The sequence below is a fragment of the Sciurus vulgaris genome (assembly GCF_902686455.1).
Source record: "Sciurus vulgaris genome assembly, chromosome: 4".
Taxonomy (NCBI): Eukaryota; Metazoa; Chordata; class Mammalia; order Rodentia; family Sciuridae; genus Sciurus; species Sciurus vulgaris.
In genome coordinates, this window is record NC_136464.1 from 38471571 (window position 1) to 38490051 (window position 18481).

An 18481-nucleotide genomic window follows, 5' to 3' on the forward strand; every position below is an offset into this window, starting at 1 on the left:
TAACTACAAATTTTGTCATGCTGCTCCCTGGCTTTAAAAAAAATCTTTGTTTTGAAGAGAAAGTCCAAACATCTGATAAGGCCATCCTCATTCCTGCTACTTCTACAGCCTCTTGCTTGAACTCCATGACTGAGCTGTAAAGACCCACTTTACCCTCTGGCTAGATAGATGGGTCTTCTTCCAAATGGATATCCTTATCTAATCCCTTCTCCTTTACCCACCCCTGCAAGTTTAGTCAACCTTTGTTAATCCTTTAAATAACAGCTGATTTCAAAAACCACCTTCCTGGATACCTCAAAGTTGCTGAGGGTCATTCTCTACAGATATAGACCATATACATAAATAATAACTTATACTTAATTCTCTTAAATCAAACATCACTGTGCCTTGGATTATTTAACTGATCTGAACCACATACTAGAATATAAGCCCAGTGGATCTTCTGTTTGATTATGTGTCTCTTGCAGAATGGATGACAAACAGTAAGCATTCAAATAAATGTTTATCAAAAACTGAAAAATTGGACACATTTTATGACAGATCCTGTGTATTCTTTCTTGGGATTCTACTTGGAGAAGGATGTGTAAAGTCATAATCCTTGCCCTCTAGAACTACTAATTAAAATCACATCAGGGAATAGAGACTTATCCACAAGAAACAATTATTCAGCAATATACCAAATTTATTAATAAAGTGTTAAGTGGAACATGATCAAGTGACAAGAACTCCGGCTGAAAGAAAACACTATGAGTGGTCAAGGAATTAGTCCCATATGCCTACTCTGCCAGTTATAAAGACATCAAGGCGTAATCCCCAAAGCTGTGAATATTAGTGGCAAATGGAAAGTCAGAAACAGAACCAAGCCAATAAACTAGAAGAAATGTTTCCTTTTAGGATATATACAGAGGCAAAAGTTAATTGTCTAACTTCCCTGCCAGGTGTCCCCTTCCCCACCTAATCTGAAAATAAGATTACTCTCTAAGAGATAAATGAGCAAAATATGGAAGTCATGGCTTAAACTGGTCTTCTCCAGATGAAAATTTAAAAAGGAATGCATACAGAATTATCTGAAGAGTTTTATAAACATTCAAAACTCCAATTGAGTGCCCTGCTGGTGTATAGACCTAGGGAAGCAGGACTGGCTGAAATATGATATATTTAGTAAACCTATTCATAATCAATTATATTTCACCATGTCCGAAAAAAGTTTATGTGACTAGAAAAAGAAGAATCAGCAAGGAGCAAAAAAGGAAAGTGCAAAAGACAAGATCTCAGCTATGCAGGCAACACTGACTAGGACAGGAAGACACCAAGTTTGGCAAACATAGAACCAGTCACCACAGAAGTGTTTTCTGATGCCATCCAGGAGCAGAGATTTAGGCCAATATTATCATCCTCCATTTTCAGATTTTATTTCAATGCCCACAAAGTTACTTTCTGAGTATTAATTTGCATTGCTTTGTACTTAAATAGTGAAAGCAAGTATCCTGAAGTATAAAGTTAATATTTTGTGACTATATTCTATATCAAGTAAAAAATTTTCTCTTTATAAAAGAAAGGTAAAGAAAATAATTAGCCAATAGGAAGATCTTTAGCAAGTTACTTCATGAGACCTGATCTCCCTATCTATAAAACTTTAGATTTGGGACATGTAATCTCTAAGGATCCTTCCAGATCTTCAGTTATATGGTTGTGCAACTTGGAAGCATTACCTACCATAGGGATTGACAAAAGATTATCTGTAAAGGGAAAGACAGTAAATATTTTAAGCTCTGAAGGCCATGTGGTTTCTGTGGCAACTATTCTACTCTGCAGAAGTAGGACAAAAGCTCACCAAACAATATGTAAACAAATGCATGTAGCTATGTTCCAATAAAACTTTGAAACTGGGGCTATTCCTGCTTAACTCCTGATCTAGTGAATAGCTTTCGTAAATATACATAGAGAATAACAATTTAAAAGTTTCCTGCATCCCACGATCAACCACTTCTAAGGTCTTAGATAGTTTAAAATCAGAATATCTTAGTGCAATGTCTTATTTTTTTATGATTTCTGATTTTTAGACAATAAATAAAATATAGAAGCTTAGCTACCAAATGATATCACCGTCATCATATCAAATAGCTCAGGGAGTTAGAAGCTTACTATTTACTCTGCTTTGTTAAGATTCAAAATAATTCAATCTTTCTCCTCTGTGACAATGGAGAAAGTCTTTGAACAAAGAGAAAATGAATGTTAAACGAAAACATTCTCTCCTATTTGCCAAAAAGCATACTTAGTCCCACACTTATGACTTCCAAACACCAAAGAGTCTTAGTGATGATATTTAAAGTGAATGTATTTCCCCATTCTGTCTGGGATTCTAGGATGCTGACCTAAGAGGACTTCAAGTGGTAAGCTATCTGCTCACATACTTATAGACAGTGCTGCAAGCTGGCCTGACCTCAGGAAGTCATGCTGGAGTGTGTTATCTGCCAGCTCCAGCTTCAGCAGCCTGGGTCCTGGTCTGAGAAGAGGCCCTGAAGGACAGGGTGGTGAGAGTCCACCATCCCATCACCTTTGAAAGACAGCAGCTGCAACAAGAGAGGGCACATTTGTAAATAAGGACACTGGAGCTATGGGAAAGTGATCTGGCTCAATTAGCCTAAAGAGAAATGCTTTTATTTCTATAATGTTAAACAAGGAAATTTACACTGTGGACAGTCACTGACAATAGTCTCCCTTTCTAGCTTGTTTGGATGACTAGACTATTCAACTCAAGAAGAATCTGTGAATAGGGCAAGAGGGTTTCAAAGAATTTTGCACAAAAGTCACAAAAACTGATGTCCATTTATTATGTATATTGTTGAATTACAAAAGAGTTGACTTTGATATAGGATAACTTAAATATTGCTATTTAAATTGAGAAAACTGCCCCCGCCCCCCCCCCAAAAAAAAACTCAAAGAGGAGAAGTAATTAGATGTACTCTATTATTCGCATATGCTTTTAAAAATCAAGTTTTGTTAAGAACTGTTGTTTTTGACTTACACTTTAAATGCTACTTCACTTCCTAAAAATGTTAGAATGATGCTTATCACCAGTATTGCCAAGGAAATTAACTGGAACTTGATGATTACAAATTAGAGATCACCATTTCCCTTACAGTATTTCCTTCCTTAATTATTCTTTAGTCCTTTTTACCTGTAATCTGAAGTTTTAAATGAGTACTCACTTTTATTAGAAAAGGTAAGGATTTCTGCAATTAGAATTTGAAGTTATAAGCACAGACATATACTTATATGAGAAAACAGTTCACTTTGGAAGTACTCAACAATAAACTAGCCACTAATGAAACCGAATTTTAAAAATTTAGCTTTTAAAAGTTGATATTTATAATATCCATACTCAGCAAGCATGTGAACATTTCAGTCTTACTTTATTATTTTAATATGGTGTGATGTTAAGTATTACATATGAAGCACTGCACTGATTTATTCTAAATGCCTATTAGGGGTTGAATTGTGTCCATCAAAAAGAAATGTTGAAGTTCTAAAGTCTGGTACCTGTGAATGTGACTTCATTTGGAAATAGATTCTTTGAAGGTATAATTGAGTTAAGATTAAATCATACTGAAGTAGTACGGTATTTAATTAAATAAGACCATGGCCCTCTAAGAAAAGGAGAGACAGGGAGAATGCCACGTGAAGACACAGATGTAGAGCAAAGATGGTCACATGACGGCAGAGGCAGAGACTGGCTCAGTAGCACCCCAACTGCATGAACAGGGAAGGGGTCTTCCCCTCAGGGGCATTTCCACCAGGAGAAGGGACTATACCCAGCTACTTTTGAGTTAGAGAGCTTAACTGATCAAATTTAGGATCATATAGCTATGGGAAATGGAAGAGAATTTCTCCAGACTTAGGAGGATTTAAAAAACCAAACAAAATGTAACACTGAGAACCCAATTGAATTGAATAGCATGTTTCCATAATAATGATTTAAAGACAGCCACACTGGAAAAGGAGCTGTACAGATGGACAAGTGGACTAGCAGCAGGCTACATGTCCACAGATGAAGTGTATATAAGAACAGGGAGGATGTTAGGGATGATTGCATTGGATCTGGGGAAGACAAGGAAGGAAACGGATACAGAGAGGGACTGACAGAACTAAACAGAAATGAGTAGCTAATCTCTATTCATATTAGTGTAATTCCCAAGTGTATACACCAGAATATTGCTATTTTAAAATTAATCCATGCAGTACTTAATTCTAGATATTCTTTTGGGTCTATTCTAAGGAATCTTGCAGGATTAATATGCATAATATCTGGCACAGAACTAATTTCTGGTACAAATAGCAAGTTTCTGAGATTACTTGACATTTACACACATATATCTATAAAAAACATATCTATACACATATGCACAACATATTTTAAAGACTACACAGACTGAGAAACAGAAAGCTTTATTTCCTCAAATATTAAAATCATTCTTTTAACAGATTCATCTCTTGTATTCTGTAAGGCACAAATATCAAGGCAATTGACAACTACTGATATCAATAAATACACAGCATATTCGGAAGGCTACAACAGACTCACTATTAGCATTTCTAAGTCTTGACCCTTGAAAACACATAAATTTCATGTAAGAATACTCCCTAAAACAGATATGGAAACATCTATAACATTCAGAATCAACAACGTAAAATAGTGATAAACAAAAATGTGAGTGTGATAGTATCTTTTGAAGATGCTGTTTCTTTGTATAGTATAATGCACATGCCATAAAACTGTTCACACAGTTTCCTCCAAGAAGGACCCGACATGCCTTACTCCTATCTTTTAAAAGACATGAAGCTTAGTAAAAATTCAAACTTCCTACTAGATGAATTAGAATTATTTTCAGCTAAAAAAAATGGTTAAAGAAGAAAAACTTCAAGAAAGAATATTCAAACAGAATTCTTGTTTTTATAGAGAGAACCACGTTCCACATTCTTATCCACCTGAAGTGCCGACATAAAAGAGAATCAGCCCTTTGCACATGGTGTAGTTAGGCACTTCAGTTCTTCTAGGGACAGCCATAGTAGTTCTTTTCCACTTAAAGTTATTCAGATTCAATCCTCTATCCCACCCTTGTCAGCACAGTAGCCTCTAGATACATGATATAAAATATTAACCATGAAAAAAAAGCAAGCAAACTTCCAATTATTTCTGGCCAAATAATTCACTTCCTCCAACTGACCAACATTAGAGTTAGTTCTCACTGGCTATTAAAGGACACTCCCAATGACTGTGGCTAAATCATTTCTGAATGGCTTTTGAACACGATCATTCCTCAAATCTGTGAACTGGAGATGTAAGGGAGACAGAACTGCCTTGCTCAACACATCACCCCAAACATTCTTTCCCATGCCTTCCCATGTACAGAAGCTGGAAATCATGGCAACTCCCCTAAAATCCTGTATTTAACTCCACAAAGGTGAAAGGCAACTTCCCAAAGCTTCCATCAACCTAATTCTGCACATTGGAAGCTTTCCAGATCACAGAATACTTCTCACCCTTCCTTAATAGCTAATAATGGAATGAGCTCTACCAAATATGGGTGCTTAGCCTTTTAGATGACTATTATTTCCTTTGTCATTTACACAACCCTGTATGATAAATAAAAGAATCCCTCATTTACCACCTTAGAAATGAGGAAGCCATGGCACTGAGAGCTTGCCTGACAACCAGATTCACACAGCTCATGATGGATGGAGGCAGGAGTGGAGCTTGATGGTGTACCTTCAGAACCACCCTGCTGCTACTCAACCACCTTGCAGACCACTTTGCTCTGTGGCAGCTGAACACTTCTGGGGCTGGAGATTTCTGACATCATCTCCACTCTTTCCAACAAAAAACCTCTATTTCAATGACCAGCCAGACTTCTCACTGTCCCTCAAACACAGTGTGAACATCCATTTCCAGCCTTTGTTTATGCCATGCCCCATTGTCTGGAGTGCTCTTTTCCAGCCATTAGGCCAGTTGCAATCCTGCACCTTCCCTCAGTGTTCCTTTGTCCATCCTTTCTACCTCATAGGAATCTCTCCATTCTGAGAACTGCTGGAGACCCATGCACCTGATACTGCAACTAATTTTGTATCCGTATTGATGTTTTGTGTTTATGTGGATCAGGTCCAGTGGTAAATAACCTGAAGGCAAGAACAGGTAGGTCTGTAAATCTAGCAGGTACTCAATAAATGCTGGGTGAATTTACAATAACCTCTATAGCCATATAGCAAGTAAAGTTAATACAGTATACTGTCGTGGAGTAACACTCTAAAAACTCATCTGAAGACCTTTCATGCAAAATTACGGGACCCACCTAACTTTCCAGGGTATTCTTCAACCTAACAATCGGTTCCCCTAGCTAACTGCACAACTAGGTTTGCACTTCTGTGTTGGATGTAGCAAGTTGGATTATGTACATATGTGTGCATAAATAGCCAGGGACTGATGTTCAAGCAATATTCAAACACAGCACTGGAAATATAATTAGAGATTTAAGTTTTCTGGAACCAAAATAATAATTGGCAAAAGTAGATAAGATGGGAAATGGAAATAAAATGTACTCAGTTGCCATTTCTTTTTGCTTTGGAGCAATCGTTCAACAAATACCTTGCAGGACCTCATGTATGTTAAACACTGCTTGCGACACTATTAAGGATGCTACCATAGTCCTCCTGTTTTTTTTTTTTTTTCTTCCCGTGTGTGTGTGTGTGCGTGTGTGTGTGTGTGAAGCAGCTCCTCTGAAAAAATTTTCAGTGTCAGAAAAAATGAGATATTCTTCTACATTTAAATGAAAGAATAGGTGAAACCTGCTTTCTTATTACTACCCCCAAGAATTTATACACATTTTTGAGAGGTTATAATGATACACAGAGATCTGGACCAGTATCTGAAATATTTTTGATTTTCAATGATTTAAAAAAAATATAACTCATGGGAGAGAGAAAGGGAGAGACCAAATAGCAGCAAGCAGGTGTGATCTAATTGGTGCCAGGTGTCTAGCACTAGAGGCATTGAAACAGCCTTTCTGCTTTCCAGAGGGCTTGGCATGCAGCCATGACCAAGCCCCCCAATACTGTGATAGTGGCTTGTATAGACTACAAGTTCTGTGGTCTCATGCTGCTATAGCAACCACTGACTCTCAGTGGGACAATGAACTCTAACCAGGCTAAACCAATTATACAGTTGGATACTAGAAAAATCTTCAGGTGGCATCTTCTAACAAAGAAGGTTTAAAAGGTACCTACCTGCTTTTAAGCACCTTATTAGGAGATTTCTGGATTACCTTTCAGAGGTAATGTTATCATAGTGTGGCTATATTAACACCCTTCAGTAACACACCTTACTGAGGAAGGGAGAATAAAATTACTCCTAATGTCACTTTATTCCATGAGCATGTAACTATGTGCTGTGCCCAGAGGACCAATCAAAAAGTGTGGAGCATTTTCTGGCACAGAAAGGGACTCTAGCAGCAGGAAGATTCTTTGTAAGAGGAAGGGTGTCTAATATCCTTCAGCAGGGTCAGTCCTCTGTGAAGAAGGGGAGCTGAGAGAAAGCAGTGGGACATACAAAGTGGTGAGTCATATATAGGTCAGAAACTGACTAGGCTTCATAGAAGTCTGACACTATTATCAGATATTTATCTAAATGCCAGAAACAACAAAAGACACAAATTGTAGAGATTAAGCAAACAAAGCAAAGCAAAACCAAAAACTCTCAATTTGGAAATCTTCCAGATTCTGCTAATTTAGTTGACATGTACACATACATTCCACATTCATTCATTCCCCAATACCATTAGTAGCTGCTAATCTAGGATGATTGTAATTTTAAATCAGCAGGTGTCCTCTGATTTCTGATGCATCTCTCAGACCTCCACAGAAGGAGTCCCTCCCTTGTGAAGTTCTCTTCTTTAAGGAAAAATACCATCAATTCTTAATAGAATAAGTAAAGGGAAATATAAGTCAGATGATAGGCAAATAAAATTATGTAAGGAAAAAAGGATTACTGATAAAGATATAAACAAATTAAACAAGGTTACCAAGCAATACAGAATACCATGTGTATTTGGAAATTTTTAATGAACGTAATGGTTATGAACAAACTACAAATGACCAGAGCGCCAACAACAATCTGTCTAGAAGCAACTTTTAAAGTGAAAAAGGAAATTATTTGACCAAAAGTCACTGAAGGACATGTCAATGGCAGAAAGCTCATACTTCCAGAGAGCAAGAAAACAAACATTTTTCTTTTTTTTTGGTTGAGAACTCAAATTGCTTAACTTCGCTCATTGAAAGAATTTGAGCTGACTCTTCAAAAACATGGGTAGATACACATCCACCACTGAGATTGAGCTTATTTCCCCCCAAAACCCAGAAACCAGTGGCTGAAGCCAACTCCCTGAAGGGTCAAGATTTCAAGAGAAATGTAAATGTAATAAGGAATGTGGAGAATGTAGTTCTCCTCATTATCATAATTTCTGGACACCAATTAGGTGAGGTCACCCTATGTCTATCAGAGTTCTTCCTCCAAAGGATCATTCTTTTTCATGTTGAAGAGGCAAAATTTTCATAATAAGACAAGGGAGAGCAACATGAGCTTTAACTCTTCTAGATCAGCCTATAGATTCATAACCATGGACCATCAGCATTACCAGGGAACTCGTCAGAAATGTAGAATCTGGGGCCCAGGGTGATTCATATGCAATTAAAATTTGAGAAGTACTGTGAATGGACTAAAAATATTTACTACTCCTGGGATTAGGTATTTCTCTCCTTAGATGCTAAGAATCAGTGAAATTAGATAGGCTAACTCTAGGATAATGTGAACCTCAAAATGAATGACATTAATGGATTATAACACACTGTATTTAATGAAAACAATCCATGAGGCCACATTTATAACAAGCAAGCAAACAAACAGGTAAAGATAAAAATCCTTTTTACAACATATTGCCAACTTATAATTGTATAAGGAATGAGAGAGTTACAAAATCACCATTTTGCAACTGTTTTTAATTGATTCAGGCAAGAACTTCTAGGGAGTCTAAAACCATTAGGTGAAAGTTACTGAGGAACAGGATATTTGTGTAGTTTTACAATAGCTCTTCATAGACTGTAGTTTTATGTAATTAAAATTCGTAATGAAACTTAGGAATTACAAAGGAAAAAAGGTCCCTTTGCAGTGGGGAATTCTGATCAACACTCTCTAAGCCAAGTGATCAAATTTAACACTACTAATGGGACAGTCTGACATCATGTACGTTGCTGAAGCAATATACGAGGAATACATCATTGCCTACGTAATATTTCTGCCCAAAATATCTAACCTGGCTCAAATAATGAGGAAATATGAAATCAGCTCACATTGAGGGCCATTTTACAAAACAAATAACCTATGTTTTTCAAAAATAGTAACAGTCATTGAAAGACAAAGAAAAATTGAGAAAAGGTTAAAGAAACATTATAACTAAATAAAAAGATGATGGCAACTGTATCTCCTCCTTGGGTGCTACAAGCCCAGGTGTTTAGAGGTAAAGAGTTCTATTTGTAACTTATTCCTAAATGGTTCAGTGAAAGCTATAATCATGTGCACAGCTACAGAGAAATAAAGCAAATGTGGCAACATGTTAACAAGTGGTGAATACAAGTGAGAGATGTATGGGTGTTCATTGAAATACTTTCTTGCAAAAGATGAATGGACAATGAACAAGTGGTCTATATACTTGTATGGAGTTTTACTCAGTCATAATGGAGAATGAAGTTATGCCATTTGCTGGTAAACAAACAGAACTTGAGAACGTGATGCTAAGTGTGAAACAAACTAGACTCAGAAAGTCAAGGGTAGAATGTTTCCTCTCATTTGTGGAAGGTAGAGAGGGAGAAAGGGAGTGGAGCAAGGGAGAAAGAGGTAGACATGGGGGCGGGAAGAAGTGGGGAGGGTGGGAGGGAGAAAGGGAGGGAGAGGGGGAGGAAGGGCGGGAGGGAGAAGGAGAGAGAGAGAGAGAAGGAATAAAAAGGGGATCTCATGAAAACAACAGGGAATCTAACAGAGTACAGGAAGGGGATAGAGAGGAAGAAAGGAGAGGAGTAGGTGGGGAAGTACTGGGGAATAAAATCTACCAAATCACACTAAGTCCATGTATGAATACACCACAATGAATTTTGCTTTTATCTATAATTATAATACACTAATTAAAAAATAATAATAGTAGAAATTTCCAGACTACCTGGACCAGTTGAATAGAAAAAGGAAAGGAGGGAAAGGAGAGGTAATGGGGAATGATGAAATGATGTGATGTGCGTGTACAAATACGGCACAATGAATCTCACTATTATGTAGGATTATAATATACTAATAAAAAAGGATATTCTGTATTTTTATGATTCTAGGAGCTTAGTGAAGAACTGGATAAAACATACAATCATATTCAGCATTTGCAGCATTTGAAATACTCAAGGTTTTTTTTTTTTTTTTTTTTTTTCTTTTTTCTTTTTCTTTGTTGGTAGGTACTAGGGATTGAACCCAGGGCCACACTACCCTGAGCTACATTCCCAGATCTTTTTATTTTTATTTTGAAACAGGGTATTGCTAAATCACTGAAACTGGTCCCAAACTTGAGATTCCCCCTGCCTCAACCTCCGGAGTCACTGGGATTACAGGTGTGCACCCTGCTCTGTTATCAAGTTCTTTTAAATGCATTCCTTGTTCTGCAATGGAGTGAAAGTGGCATGCAGTCATTCAATCATCCCGCAACTATTTTGATGAGCACCTACCATCTATGAGGAACTCTGCCAGGAGCCTGGAGCACAATAGTGAACATAAACATGGCCCTGTCTTTGAGGAGGTTCTAGAAGAATTAAATATTAATTAAGTCAAATCAATATCTGCTAGGTAAACATTAGTTACCAATGTGATCCCACAAAATGTATAATCAGAAAAATGAGAAATTATACTCCATTTATGTATGATTTATCAAAATGGATAAATGTATTTTGCTGTCATGTTTAACAAATTAGAACAATTATTTTTTTTTAAAGTATCTAAAACAGATAATGGAGCACAAACTTCTCAAAAAAAGGAGATGGGACTAATATAAAGTTTTACATGACAATCTTCAACAATCTGACCTAAGGTCCTAAGTTCAATTTATTACCCAATGCTGGAATCCTGTCTAAGATGTCTTTAACATCTGGCCCTCTTCCATACTGCAAGTTTTATTGGAAGATTTTATTCAGAGTAAAGAATGGGCAAAGTATGCAAATTAGACATTCTATTCATAAATCTGAAAAACTTCATCTTTATAAAAGCAAGTAATATTCAAAAACATGTACTCTTAAATTGTATTACTACCTCATTTGTAGTTCTGGTTACGTGAATTGAAACATTTTTACAGTTTTGTGGTGTCATGCTTCACAAATTCAACAACCGTAAATGACAACTAGTTGCACAAATACATTATGAAAACTGCATTAAAATGTTATAATAGCTTACACTGACATAATATTTATTTCAGAAATGTGGGTCTTAACTTAGATCATTAGGTTCACAAAAATTAAAGAGGCTAAAACCAAAAGGTTAAAACTTCTGACTACCTATACTTGTTTCTGTTGTTCACAGAACACCTACACTAAAAGAATAAAAGACTTATTTCAATTTCAAAATTATAATGGAAAGCAAAGAAAAAGCAGAAAATAGGAAATTTCTATAAATAGGCAATTGGTTTGTCAGATATAGTTTTCAGGAAAATTAAAAACATGACTTTTATACAAATATATATTGAATTGTGTCCAAAACTTATTTAATTCCTAAATGAGGAAACCAGCAGGATGGTACATCTGGTGCAGTGGAGTATAGGACAGACAGAAATATATACAGTCAATGAAAGAATGCTGAAATAAGATTTCTACTTTAGTCACAAAAGCTAGCTAATGTCCCACAGGACAATAAAATTATAACCTGTGGTGGGTACCTTCACTATCAGATAGAAATCACTTGCTAGTTATCAATCTACAAATTCACACTTAACTTTGCAGAATCTGGGTCTTACTAACTCATCAATAAGTAAGAGAAATGAAGGTATATTTCCCTAGAGAATTAGGTGATTCTTGTCTAGGATTTCTGACAGTATTCCAGATAACCCTGAAAAAACACACAATAATTCTTGTGCCTCATGCCCTGTGGTTAGACAATTCTACAAAACCCTCATACATAGGTCAGTATGATTTAACCTTTAACATGCTTAGTACCAAGGGATATGCTGGGAGATGGGGGCTGAACGTCCCCTTTTCCCCAACAAGTCTACAAAATCAGTTTATTATTGCTGCTGCTGCTGCTGCTGCTGTGTGGTGGTGGTTTGCTTTCTTGCTTTTTACACATTTGGCCTTTTTATTTTTTGATGCATCAGAAAATTTGCTGCCTATCTTGTGTTGCTTCTAGTGACTTCCACCAACACACTTCCTTATTGTTTTTTTTCCTTTGAAAAAAAAAATCCCCTGGTATGAATGCTAATCATGCCAACCTTTTAAATGATCTAATGCTTTCAACATAAATACATCTAAAATTTGGAGTCATAGTTTGATGATAAGCATCATATTATATAGCAAAAATGGTTAATCTCTCCACCCACCTACCCTTTGTCCCAACATTAAGAAGCACACTAAAAACACTTATTATTTAAGATCAAAAAGTTAACCGCCTCTATTAACTAAAAAAAAGTAAGTAACAAAAAGAAACTTTTCAAAGGTTTCTAAGGAATCCAATACAGTAAAAACTCCTGGTTCTGTCCTACATATTACATTTGAACTCTTAATAGTTAATGAGAATGATGGCTACTATACAGTGATCACTCCCTATGTGCCAGATACTGTGCTAATAAGGGCTTTACAAATTTTACACTATTTAATCTTCATAAAAACCATGTGAACTAGTTTGTATTATTAGTCACATTCTTTTTATGAATAAACTGAATCAGAGAGAATTACATTAACTTTTCCCAAGATCACAGTGGTGGTGGGATTCAAATCCAGGTTAGTTAGTTTCAGAGTTCTACGGGCTTAACCACTATGCTACAATAAAGAAGAGAGAAGAACTATTTAAAAAAACAGATACTTGGGCTGGGACTGTGGCTCAGTGGCAGAGCGCTTGCCTAGCACATGTGAAGCCCTGGGTTCCATCCTCAGCACGACATAAAACAAATAAATATATAAAATACAGTTAAAAATACAAATAAACAAAAAAACCCAAATAGTATGTCGTCGTCGTCATCATCATCATCATCATCATCACACTGATAAAGCACTTTTTATATGTAGGGCTTTATTTAAGTAATGAACATATCAAAAACTTATTTAATGTTTCTCAACAGAACTCTTTTTGGTAAATATGATTATTGTTCCCAATTTGCAGAAGAAATTGAGGAAGATAGAGGGTAAGGCTAGTAAGATGCAAGGCTAGGATACAGCCTGGACAGTGTGGCTCCCACATTCAGGAGCTTCCCCTGATACCAAGCTGCTGCTTGTAACAATTCCTGCCAGCCAACAGTCCCAACTCTTCAGAACCTCAGAGGTTGGAAAGCACCGTCCTAAAGCACAGAACCGTAACCAAATGTTCATTAGTATAAACAAAAAATCACCAAGTACAGATTTAAAGGTTTTCATCCAGCCTTATTAAGAAGGTAAAAAACAACACCAGCAAAATTTAATCCAAGAAGAGTTTCTAAAAAAAGTATTTCTCTGGAAAACTAACTCAATTCAGAACAAATGAGGTGTTACAGTTTTTTGTTTTTTCCCCCTTCTTCTTCTTCTTCTTTAGAAATTGTTTTTGTTCTTGTAGAGTTGGGGTTTCTCAGAATTCCCTCTGGGGCTGTGGGTGGTCGAATGAGGAAAGGAGAAGATAGGACCCTGGTTCCCCATTCCATTTTCAAATGAGTAGTTCTGTTTATGCATTTTACATATTGGGTTTCCCCACGGGGCTTGCTTTGATGGGAGCTAGGCTCCCATAAGAGCATGGTCTAAGCAGGCAGTTCTCAACTTGAAGCCTCCCCCATTGCTTCCCCAGCATTTCAGGAGCTGCACTTCAGAGCATTCCTCCCGGTGCTCCTTGAATCTCTTGCCTACCCAAGCCCTGGCCATCCTCTCACCTGAGCCTCCCTTTCCACTCCCCGCTGTCAACAATAATCACTACCACTGCTGATGTTCACTAAACTCCTACATGGCAAGCTCTGGGTTAAATATTTTTACATCAATTACTCCATGGAGTGCTCTCAACACCTTCATGACTAGGCTCTAATTAGTGATCCCATTTTACAGAGAAGGAGACCAAGGGTTTAATTTGCACTCTGCCCAATGACCACAAGATCATGGAGATAGGATGAAGAATGTGTCAGCACGTGCCAGAGACCTCCAGTTCTTCACCAGGATGCTTTCCTGCCTCTCATCCATGTCGATCACACTCACATTCCCACTGAGACTCCTTAAGACTAAATCTCTTAAAGACAAAAAAATGCACGAGCAGCCCTTTACAGCAGCACAGTAACAAACGCACGCTTTTATCACAATGGCATCCACTCATGCTGCTGTGATGCTTACATATCTTCTCCTCTTCTTTCAGACATGAATGACTATGTGACCCTCCAGTCAGACTGTTTCTCAAACAGGGGCTACATCCCTGCTCCTTCTATACCCTCACTCTCTTCTCTGGATTCCTTAGAACTGTTTTGGGAAGAGCCCTGGCCAATAGTCAGAATACCTGAGTTCCTAGTTTGGGACAATCCCCGAAGCAGGTGCTGCCATCTCCCTAAGCCCCTTTCTTCAACGGCTCACCTTCACTTGCTGAAGGCAGCTTTCTTGGACACCTGTGACTTTTTTTTTTTTTTTTTTTTTTTGGTACCGGGGATTGAACTCCGCCATTGAGCCACATCCCCAGTCCTATTTTGTATTTTATTTAGAGACAAGGTCTCACTGAGTTGCTTAGTACTTTGCTGTTGCTGAGACTGGCTTTGAACTCACAATCCTTCTGCCTCAGATTCTTTTGCTCCTGAGCAGGTGTGCTCCATGGCATCTGGCCTCCTGTGGTTTTTATTCTATCTCTGGGAATAGGCTAGGCCCCCTTAGAGAGTGAGGTGAAAATGTAGGGAAGTTAATGCCTCCAGGAAACAGCTCTCTGTCAAGGATGGATGGGCAGTGATGGGCAATGTCCCTGTTCCTTGTCCTCTCTGTAGGACAACTCTGAATTGTGTAAGACTAATGCCCGAGGGTCCCTGAAGAGACTGAGCTCCAGCTGCCTTCAACAGCAATTTATTGGGAACACACCCTTTATTGACTTCTTTCTCTTCTGGTCCTTCTGGTCCCCCTTTCCTACTTCCCTGATGACATTTCTGGGAACAAGCTTTCAAATAAACTTACCTACTCAAATCTTTGCCTCAGAGTCCATGTCTGGGAAACACACTGAGTATTTCCCTTCTTTTATCACTTCACTTTTCCTTCTGTCAAATAAGAGGGCTGCAAAGATGATCTCAATGGCCTCTTTGGACTCTGATATTCTATGGTTTCGATATTAAATTAAAGCTGCCACAAGGTTACTTCTTAGCTCAAATGCTGTGTCATGACTTGGAGTTGAAGCAGAATTTCAACTACAATAATGCAAAAGATGCTGGAAGATACTGAAGAAGACCCCCCCCCACCACCACCACCACCATGGGTCTTTATATTATACTTGCCAGGGTGCTGCTGGCCTATGCGGGAATGGCCTCAGTTGAAGAGGTCACTTTTCCATAGTAGCCAACATGCAATGACTGAGGGACACGGGATTTAAAGGTCTCACCACCTCAGCCAAAGTCAAGACAACTCTGAAGAGCCCCACTCAATCTCCAGAGCTCCCCATGGGGCTGGCACCCCAGCTCAACTTCACTTCTGCCCTCCTGGCTTCCTTCCCACCCTTCTTGCATGTAGATGCCCACCTCAGAATCCGCTTCCTAGGTTACCCAACCTGTGGCAACTACATTTAATTTTTTTTTTATTAACGTCACACAAATTGTGCACTGTGGAGGTCTTTCTGTGGAAATAAGGACATTCCTTTTAATGCTGTCAGACCAAGAAGTGGTACATAGGAGGAAAAAGAAGCTACAGTTTTAATAAAATGGGAATGAACCAGATGCCAGTCAGTTATGTATGAGATGCAGTTTCAGTTTCTGAAAGAAAACAAGAAATACATAAAAGGTCAGCCCAGCCAGTGAAACTGAAAGCTGAGAACAACGAAGAGGCAGCCACAGAGGGTGATGAAAGAGAAACATCTCAGAGAAGAACAAGAATGGCCTGGCTGAGGAGGGACTAACCAGGCAGAACACACTCCGCCCAAACTCACAGGGTAGAATCATCCTTCTGAAGGAGGGCCTTCAAATGCAAGTAACTACATCCAATCCAAAAGAGTATGGGCCCATGGTGTGACAAGAGTAAATGTCATGCTGGGAATTCCCGCTAGGTAAGCTCAGGGCTGAATCAGTGCTACTGCAGAGGCTGTGGAGATTCCCACTGTGCTACTACTAGGCAGAGCATTTAATGAGAACTTTCCCAACAGTACTGAAGGACAGAGATGGACTTGGGCTCTCTAACCCGCAGGCGCCAGTGAAGTTGCTCTGCTCATGGTTGTGCCCAACTGGTGACATCTGGTTGCCTCCTCTGCTGGGCTGTGACCTCCAGGACAGCAGAGGTGCTGGGGTAGATAAGGAGGGAGGCTGAAATAGAAAATAAGGTGGTCAGCAAAGCCATAGCCAAGAAGATAAAAAGAGGTAATTTGTCTCAGTTAATCTGAAGGAGGAGTGGCTATTCAGAGAGAAAGGAAAATGGCAGTAGCAGGAACAATACTGAGGCCCAAGGTTTCTCCAGTAAGGAGGCCAGTGTAGCTGAGAACAAGCAGCAGGGGCTGAGGTGGGGGAGATGGAGCTGGATCACGTAGGGCCTTCTGGGATTCCACTTGGAGAAGATGGGAAGTCATGTGGGCATAATTGGGTAGAAAGACATATCTGACACTCTTCTTCCCCTCCTTGGGACTTATTTCTGTCCACAGTATTCTAACCACTGACAAATTACACATACTCTGTATTTACTCACTATCTCAATGAGAATTTAAGCTCTGTGAGGGCAGATATTTTGGGTCTGTTGTGTTTCCTGTGCAGATTCATTCCCCCAGGGTCTTGCACTTAGCAGATAATCAATATTTATTGAATGAATCCACTGATCATCTTGAGAAAGCCTGAGCTCTTTCCTAAATAGCAATACAAAACCAGACAAGGAGCATTGTTCTTGCATCCTTGGCAGGTCTGTCTGTGTTTAGATCACTGTCATGAGGACATCACAACAAATACTTACTTGTCATCTCTTTCAGGCACTTCGGAGAGGCCCTAAACGCCAAATACATTTCTAACTTCTAAAAACTAGATGCCAAGATTCAGGGGAAAACATAGAAGCATCAGCAGTCCAGGAGGCTGTACATTTATGGAATCAGTTCATTGTGGGGGTGGGGTAAGGGTGGGGAGCACCTACAAAGTACACTGGTCCCCCTCTATCAGGGTAAGGACCCTCCTCTGAAAATCACTGATATAGGTCCTTCTCAAAAGTGACCTCTGGTTGCAAAAAAGTTTGGGATTCACTGATAAAAGGAAATGTGTCCCTTTTCTATATAAAAGTTTTCAATATAGCAATATTTATTGTCCTAAAAGATTTTCAAAAATCACTTTGGATGCTTTTTCTTGACATATTTCCACATCAGCCCTCAGTCTCAAAAACACAACTAGAGTGATTTATATTTTCAATGGGGGAAAAAAAGAGTAGGAAAAACATTAGTGGAATGTAATTGGAGAAAATGAAGATAAACGGATACTGGAGGAAAGAGAAAGGAGGCCACATGGAGTGGAGGGACTGCTGACGGAGGGGTCAGGAGCAGATCCGTGCTTCCGCTTCTCCTCTGGAAGCAAGGCTCCCACACACCTTCCATCATTAGCCCTTTCACCACTAAGTTCTCAAGTCCTTCGGGAGCATACACCAGTCACATAACCTCACCTAGTCTCTACTGCTTCCATGTAAGGAAAAAAAAAAAAAAAGAAGAAGAAGAAGAAGTGGCTACCTTACAGACGTGTAAAGAGTAAAATAACAGAATACACGCATATCACTTAGCACTGCCTGGACCACGGTAAGCCTCAACAATGCCAGTAGCTATTGTTATGGTTAAGATTGCCTGCGGAGATTTTGTTTTCCACAGACACATGGTGACACAGCCATCCTTGGAAAATAACGTGTCATGCAGAGGTCACACAGTGATGGACTTGCCCAAGCAGCCCTGGTATCTCAAACCACCTTCCAGACATATGAGCAAGACTTCAGAGGATTCCAGCCTCCAGTCATTGAGCTCCCACCCCACCCCACCCCCACAGATGCCGCTCGGAAAGAGAAA

General features: G+C 38.7%; 1 protein-coding gene across 4 annotated transcripts in view; it reads right to left on the reverse strand.

Moving 5' to 3' along the window:
• Nucleotides 1–18481, reverse strand: part of PCGF5 (polycomb group ring finger 5) — a 105402-nt gene that overhangs the window by 58234 nt on the left and 28687 nt on the right. Inside the window, exon 1 of one of the 4 annotated variants that reach the window (XM_079138276.1) lies at nt 16645–17536. The exons of the other annotated variants lie outside the window; for them this stretch is intronic. The gene's annotated coding sequence lies outside the window, so the exon portion shown is untranslated. Of the gene's footprint in view, nt 1–16644; nt 17537–18481 lie in introns of those variants that run through there. 4 annotated transcript variants of the gene reach the window in all.